The following is a 9,013-nucleotide window of genomic DNA, read 5'->3' as shown; positions in this document are numbered from 1 at the left end:
AAGAGGAAAGTCAGAAAGAACTCAAATACATGGAGGCTAAAGACCATCCTACTAAAGAATGAATGGGTCAACCAGGAAATTAAAGAAGAATTTAAAAAGTTCATGGAAACCAATGAAAATGAAAACACAACTGTTCAAAATCTTTGGGATGCAGCAAAGGCAGTCCTGAGAGGAAAGTATATAGCAATACAAGCCTTTCTCAAGAAACAAGAAAGGTCTCAAATATACAACTTCACCCTACACCTAAAGGAGCTAGAGAAAAAACAGCAAATAAAGCCTAACCCTGCAGGAGAAGAGAAATAATAAAGATCAGAGCAGAAACCAATGAACTAGAAACCAAAAGAACAGTAGAACAGATCAACGAAACCAGGAGATGGTTCTTTGAAAGAATTAACAAGGTTGATAAACCCCTGGCCAGACTTATCAAAAAGAAAAGAGAAATGACCCAAATCAACAAAATCATGAATGAAAGAGGAGAGATCACAACCAACACCAAAGAAATACAAACAATTATAAGAACATATTATGAGCAACTCTATGCCAGGAAATTAGATAACCTGGAAGAAATGGATGCATTCCTAGAGATGTATCAACTACCAAAATTGAACCAGGAAGAAATAGAAAACCTGAACAGACCTATAACCACTAAGGAAATTGAAGCAGTCATCAAAAATCTCCCAACAAACAAAAGCCCAGGGCCAGATGGCTTCCCAGGGGAATTCTACCAAACATTTAAAGAAGAATTCATACCTATTCTCCTGAAACTGTTCCAAAAAATAGAAATGGAAGGAAAACTTCCAAACTCGTTTTATGAGACCACCATTAATTTGATCCCCAAACCAGACAAAGACCCCATCAAAAAGGAGAATTATAGACCAATAGCCTTGATGAACATGGACGCAAAAATTCTCACCAAAATACTAGCCAACAGGATCCAACAGTACACTAAAAGGATTATTCACCATGACCAAGTGGGATTTATCCCTGGGCTGCAAGTTTGGTTCAACATCCGCAAATCAATTAATGTGATATAATACATTAACAAAAGAAAGAAAAAAACCATATGATCCTCTAATAGATGCAGAAAAAGCATTTGACAAAGTACAGCATCCTTTCTTGATCAAAACTCTTCAGAGTATAGGGATAGAGGGTACATACCTCAATATCATAAAAGCCATCTATGAAAAACCTACAGCGAATATAATTCTCAATGGGGAAAAACTGAGAGCTTTCCCCCTAAGGTCAGGAACGCGGCAGGGATGTCCACTCTCACCACTGCTATTCAACATAGTATTAGAAGTCCTAGCCACAGCAATCAGACAACAAAAAGAAATCAAAGGCATCCAAATTGGCAAAGAGGAAGTCAAACTCTCACTCTTTGCAGATGATATGATACTTTATGTGGAAAACCCAAAAGACTCCACCCAAAAAGTGCTAGAACTCATACAGGAATTCAGTAAAGTGGCAGGATATAAAATCAATGCACAGAAATCAGTGGCATTTCTATACACCAACAACAAGACAGAAGAGAGAGACATTAAGGAGTTGATCCCATTTACAATTGCACCCAAAACCATAAGATACCTAGGAATAAATCTAACCAAAAGATGAAGAATCTGTACTCAGATAACTATAAAATACTCATGAAAAAAATTGAGGAAGACACAAAGAAATGGAAAAACGTTCCATGCTTATGGATTGGAAGAACAAACATTGTGAAGATGTCAATACTACCTAGAGCAATCTACACATTCAGTGCAATCCCCATCAAAATACCATCCACTTTTTTCGAAGAAATGGAACAAATAATCCTAAAATTTGTATGGAACCAGAAGAGACCCCGAATAGCCAGAGGAATGTTGAAAAAGAAAAGCAAAGCTGGTGGCATCACAATTCGGGACTTCCAGCTCTATTACAAAGCTGTCATCATCAAGACAGTATGGTACTGGCACAAAAACAGACACATCGATCAATGGAACAGAATAGAGAGCCCAGAAATGGACCCTCAACTCTATGGTCAACTCATCTTTGACAAAGCAGGAAAGAATGTCCAATGGAAAAAAAGACAGTCTCTTCAACAAATGGTGTTGGGAAAATTGGACAGCCACATGCAGAAGAATGAAACTGGACCATTTCCTTACACCACACACAAAAATAGACTCAAAATGGTTGAAAGACCTAAATGTGAGACAGGAGTCCATCAAAATCCTCAAGGAGAACACAGGCAGCAACCTCTTCAACCTCAGCCGCAGCAACTTCTTCCTAGAAACACCGCCAAAGGCAAGGGAAGCAAGGGCAAAAATGAACTATTGGGATTTCATCAAGATAAAAAGCTTTTGCACAGCAAAGGAAACAGTCAACAAAACCAAAAGACAACCGACAGAATGGGAGAAAATATTTGCAAATGACATATCAGATAAAGGGCTAGTATCCAAGATCTATAAAGAACTTATCAAACCCAACACCCAAAGAACAAATAATCCAATCAAGAAATGGGCAGAAGACATGAACAGACATTTTTCCAAAGAAGACATCCAAATGGCCAACAGACACATGAAAAAGTGCTCATCATCGCTCGGCATCAGGGAAATCCAAATCAAAACCTTAACGAGATACCACCTCACACCAGTCAGAATGGCTAAAATTAACAAGTCAGGAAATGACATATGTTGGCAGGGATGTGGAGAAAGGGGAACCCTCCTACACTGTTGTTGGGAATGCAAGCTGGTGCAACCACTCTGGAAAACAGTATGGAGGTTCCTCAAACAGTGGAAAATAGAGCTACCATACGATCCAGCAATTGCACTACCACAAAGATACAAATGTAGGGATCCAAAGGGGTATGTGCACCCCAATGTTTATAGCAGCAGTGTCCACAATAGCCAAACTGTGGAAAGAGCCAAGATGTCCATCGACAGATGAATGGATAAAGAAGAAGTGGTATATATACACACTGGAATATTATGCAGCCATCAAAAGGAATGAGATCTTGCCATTTGCAATGACGTGGATGGAGCTGGAGGGTGTTATGCTGTGTGAAATAAGTCAATCAGAGAAAGACATGTATCATATGACCTTACTGGTACGAGGAATTCTTAATCTCAGGAAACAAACTGAGGGCTGCTAGAGTGGTTGGGGGTGGGAGGGATGGGGTGGCTGGGTGATGGACATTGGGGAGAGTATGTGCTATGGTGAGCGCTGTGATTTGTGCAAGACTGTTGAATCACAGATCTGTACCTCTGAAACAAATAATGCAATATATGTTAAGAAAGAAAAAAGAAGAAGATAGCAGGAGGGGAAGAATGAAGGGGAGTAAATTGGAGGGGAAGACGAACCATGAGAGACAATGGACTCTGAAAAACAAACTGAGGGTTCTAGACGGGAGGGGGGTGGGGGGATGGGCTAGCCTGATGATGGGTATTAAAGAGGGCACGTTCTGTGTGGAGCACTGGGTGTTATGCACAAACAGTGAATCATGGAGAACTATATAAAAAACTAATGATGTAATGTATGGTGATTAACATAACAATTAAAAAGACATCAGTAGCAAAAAGATAAATAAAAACAACTATATGTTTAGAAATTAAAAAACAAAAAACAATTTCACTTAGCCTCAACCTCATCAGTTAGTTGGGTTTAGACCTATTTATCTCTGGCTTGGCCTGGATTATAAAAACCAACCAGGAAAAGGAAGACAAATAATAACATTGCTTTATATTTGTAAAACATTTAAGATTTATAAGAATTAGTCTCAAACTTTGTAAAAAACTCCATGCTCATTACATGACACTGATAAGGGCAAGTATCTTTATCTCTATTTTACAGATAAAGAAGCAGCCCCAAAGAGATAAGAAATTTGATCAAGGTCATAAAACTTGTTAAGTGCCAGAAAAAAACCTAGGACACAAGACTATGCAAGTACTCCAGATTTACTTCAACCTATGGTGGTGAAAAGCAGTCCAATTAGACAAAAGTCCAGCTCACCCAGTCAAAAATACTATTCATGAGTATTAGTATATTAGGGTGCACTTAAAGTACCATCAATCAGTAGAAGAACAAGAAGTGACACAAAGTCAAGTGGAAGTTTACAAGTGCTAGGAACATTCTTAACCGCTGAAGGGCAATTTAACCAAAGGATTTGTGCATACCTAACTTCTCTGAATAGCTTAACTTTATAACTGTCTCTTTATTGCCTTGTTGCAATGATGATAAATATCAACCCCAGATGGTCTTTTGAAAGTCACAAAGCACTATACAGATATAATATTTTGCAGTCATTTCTAATTTATGTACTTCAGGTCAGGATCTCAGCACCTGGTGCTTTATCACTCTTAGACTGAAGTAAGAATTCCCGTCACTTTTCCACCCTTGAACAGATGAGTCAGATAGTAGTCCTGGTCTCAATGTTTCTGGGTCTACAGTCACATTTGCCATTCACTCCAGTGCTAGAGTGGCACAAAGTGCAATAATTTCTTCTGCATGTGTAGTTCTCCCACCTTCTTATCTGATCTAAATTTCCTTTTACTGAACACACGCACTTCTGTGGTATTTCCCATTATAAATTTTGACCATAAAAAACTTTCACATTATAAATTTTACCATAAGAAAGTTCACATGAACCAATGAGTTTTTAAGAATGATAAAAATAGAATACCTCAAACTGAAACTTTCATACATTCAAATTGTTTAATTTCCTGTTACAACTGAATAGAGGTTTACAGTTAGAAAAGAAACCATACATGCTTATTTAAGAATGCTCTCAGTACTCACTTCCATTAGATTTAGGGTCCATCCATGTAATTAGTCACTCAAGTCTTGGGAGAAATTATGAAAGACCATGTCTCCAGTAATACAAGCAAACCTAACTAATTTCTCTCCCCCTGCCAGGGAATGTTTTCCTCTTATACCAAGTATCATAAAAATACCTGTAATCAGAAAGACCTACATACCTCATTCCAAAATGCCAAAGCGTATATCTATTTTTTCAATTAAAAATCAATGTGTTGTTTTGAAACTTTCACATAATTGCCTAGAGAGTGATAAAATTCAAGGTTGGGATTACATTTAAATAACCAATCAGTAGTTAGCTGGTCACACACACACAGAGAAAAAAATCTTCCCTTTCCCCCTTTTAGAATATGACAGGTGTTACTCAGAGGCATGTTCCCAAGAAATGAGTACATTTCCTAGCACCCTGCTTGCATTTTATACCTTGCATAAAGGTATAATCACATGATTAATTCACACCAATAAACTATAAGCAAAATGATGTGTGTTACTTCTGGGCTTGGATTTAAAAAAAAAAAAAAAGCAGTTGTGCCTTCTTTACTGTGTCTCCCTTCTCCTGCTGGATACTAGTGGATGGTGGAGCCTCAAGATGGAAGGATTCTGAGTCCCTGAGACACTAGGTGAAAGGTCACAATCAACAATAACACCCTCAATGGACTGTTCCATGATGGAGAAAGAAAATTCTATTATGTTAGACCACTGAAATTTTCAGTTTGACTTTTTATAGCTGTCATTATCCTAATCGAATAACATAAACAAATGAGTTTCCATTGCTAGCATCTACTTTTTGTTCTGTCCAGAAAGATATATTTGAAAAAGCCAGATCAACCCTCAAGTTCTTAATTAGGTTAAGTTCTTAATTCAGTTGTTTTTAATTAGGTTAATTAACTATCTCTACCCTTCTGATTTTAGCTATTATTACTTTTCTTTCAGATTCAAATATTACTTCTTTAGAGAAGTCTTCCTTACCTCCTACCTAAGTCAATTCCCCTTATTAGTCACCACCATAGTACCATGCATCTGTCCTTAACAATTATTACAAATGTAATTTTACATTTACTTTTTGTAATTATTTGATTTATGACTTTTTACTAGACTATAAGCTTTTTAATTTCAGAAATAATGTCTTTTGGTTTTGCTCAGCGTTGTGTCCACCATGTCTAGCACATGACCCAACACATAGTAGTCCCCAAATATACATTTGTTAAATGGATATAATGAATAAAAACCTCAGTGTGGTATTGTGACAGATGAAGACCAGAGAATGTACAGAACTTGATCAAAGTACTTTTATGGAGTTCACAATTTTCTCTGTTCCTTCAAGTTCATTACTAGTCTCCTAGTGAATTTACCACAGATAAATTGGCATTAAATAGATGACAGATCAACTCACAAGTGTAACATTTTACTCCTGACAAAGGACCATGTCCATAATCTTATCACCAAACACTTCATTTTTCACCCTGCTAAGCATCATAATCACTGGTGCCCAAAATATCATAGTAATGTTTGCTGGTTTTATGACCTGCAAGTTTCCCCCAGGATGTTGATGATTGTAACGTGTGGAAAAACATAACTTCACTAAGACCTGATTCTGGTCCATTTTTGGAATGGTGTCCTTATCTGTCCCCTCTGAAGAGAGGGTATGATTCTCCTGAGGATGAGACTGAGAGAAGTTGAACATAAAAAATTCAGCCTTTTTCTCTCTCTCTTTAGACTCTTCCTGCCAAAAAGCTGGATTCATTGTGTACTTCCTGCTTCCAAAAAGAAAGCACATCAGAGTCAGTGCCTAGGTCATCATTCCAAAGACATTTTTGGCTCACCTAGCTTTTTCTTTCCACCTATCTTATGGAAGTTTCCTAGTTGTGAGGCAGGAATTCCGGGACAGCACATCCTGTTCCTTAGGCTGGGGCACCTCTTACCTTTTCTCACTTTTCCTACTTCATCTAGTTAGCTGTAAGTCTCTTTATTTTCTTTAAAGATTTTATTTATTTATTTGACAGAGAGAGACACAGCGAGAGAGGGAACACAAGCATAAGGAGTGGGAGAGGGAGAAGCAGGCTTCCCGCAGAGCAGGGAGCCCAATGTGGGCTCGATCCCAGGACCCTGGGATCATGACCTGAGCGGAAGGCAGGCGCTTAACGACTGAGCCACCCAGGTGCCCCCTAAGTCTCTTTAAAATCTCAGTTAATTATTACTTCCTTCCTTCAAGGTCTCCCATAAGATTCTAGTCAAGATATTGGTAAGGCCTGCAGTCATCTGCAGGCTTGACTTGGCCTGGAGGTTATCGGGAGCTCAAATAAGCTGGAAAGAAATACTGCTGAGCTGTCAAGGGTTAGAGTAGTCAATTAATGCAATAAGCCATAAGTGGAAGAGCTGAGCCTTTGATCAGTTGTGGAGATAGTATAAGCCAAGGGCTAAAACTGAAGAAAGCATTGACTCTCCTTGTTCCATTCCACCCCCACCCCATAGAATGGCACAGGAGTCAAGGGTCAGGTGGACCAGTGTAGAAGTGGGGGTCATCTCACTATTGAGAGAGTCCCAAATAAAAGACTCCAGTAGTTTTATGAGCCCTGTAGTCAGAGGGAAAGTGAGGGGGAGAGTTAGGAGTGGAACACTACTAACTATTCAGTCAGATTAGAGAAAAGTGTCTTTGAGGTTTGCTCCTCTTCCCTCCAATAAGGCACCTAAAAAAGACCACCGCCTAAGGCCTCAGATAAGAAGACCTTGAAATGAAGGTGCCTACCAGAGCTAGGAGTGCAAATATGTGAAAAGTATGGCCAGGGAGACTGAATCCTTGGCTGTAACTCCCTTCAGAGACTGCAATGTATTGACTATACATCAGGTCTAGACTGGAGACGGCAGCTTTCTCCCATGAGGCCTGCCAGGTAAGGTTTTCATAATTATCTATAATCAGGCCCAAAAAATCACACATGCACTTTTAAACAGGAGTCAGATACCTCAAAATTTCTGCTTCCAAGCTGACTTCCTTACATAACTGTTGAGAGGAAGACCCAATTCCTTACTACAGATCTCACTACAGACTGAGGGTTTTTGTGACATGACGGCTACCCTCCCCAAAAATGAATGGCCTAAGAGAAAGAACAAGGTGAGAGTGACAATGCCATTTATGATTAAGTGTCAGAGGGAATGCATCTTCACTTCTGCCATATTTTCCTTTTTAGAAGCAAGTCACTGAATCCATACTCAAGGGCAAGGGAATTGGATTCCACTTTTTGAAGGGAGGGATGTCAAAGAATTTGTGCACCTATTTTAAAACAATCATACTTGAGTAGACCATCTTAAGGTTTAGATTAAGATCAAGGTAGGAGGAATTCTGCTTTTGGTCATACTTTAAGTCATGTAGCTTAGTTGCTACTTTGACCTCCATTTGAATGACTCTGACTCTAAACTTAGGATAGGAAAGAAGATATGATTCCATATCATCCTTAAGTCTAATGAACCAAATTTTAAATACAAATTTTTTACACTATTAACTGATTTCATTTAATTTGTAAATTTACATAATCTACAAATTCAATGGTATAAAAGAAATCAAATTATTCATTTTTCAGTTAATGGATTATCTAAGATTATGGCAGAATCAAAAGTTTATTATAATGATTTTAAATGGGATCATTTTCTCTTTAAAACAACCAGTATGAAATACCCACCACAGTTAATGTAATTCTAACAAAGACAGAAAGACTACCATCTGAAATATCAACCTAAGAAAATATGTTGAACATTGGCATCTTTTTCAACCATGTTTTTGAATGTCAAGATTTAAAACGTGAAATGTTAGAATCTACCCTTCTCACTGGAATGCTAGCAAACAAGTGAACTGAGGTTAATTTATTTCTTACTGAAGGAAAAATGGCAACAATCTTTGGGGATTTGGAATTTTGTTTTATTTAATGTTAGGAAATGCTAGGGAACTATCACTTCCTCTCTACTTACAACTACAGTTGCAGTGTATTTACTGGAACAAAAATTCAGTTTATAAACTCTGTGAAGGAAATAAAAGCAACTTTACATTGGTGGTGGCATTACTTTTTACGTAGGATTTCCTGACTAACATTGTGCAACACATTGTTGCTTGAGATTCTCTTCCTGTATTCTTAAGTAACTAATCCAAACAGAATGCACCAAATCCCCTACAGATTTAAGGAAAATTACTGGCCTATGGACATCGCAACATTATTCTTCCAAGATGCTTTTTTCT

The sequence above is a fragment of the Callorhinus ursinus genome, unplaced genomic scaffold (assembly GCF_003265705.2).
Source record: "Callorhinus ursinus isolate GAN/ISIS: 27379988/994484 unplaced genomic scaffold, GSC_fseal_2.0 scaffold3, whole genome shotgun sequence".
Taxonomy (NCBI): domain Eukaryota; kingdom Metazoa; phylum Chordata; class Mammalia; order Carnivora; family Otariidae; genus Callorhinus; species Callorhinus ursinus.
This window is presented reverse-complemented; position numbering follows the sequence as displayed.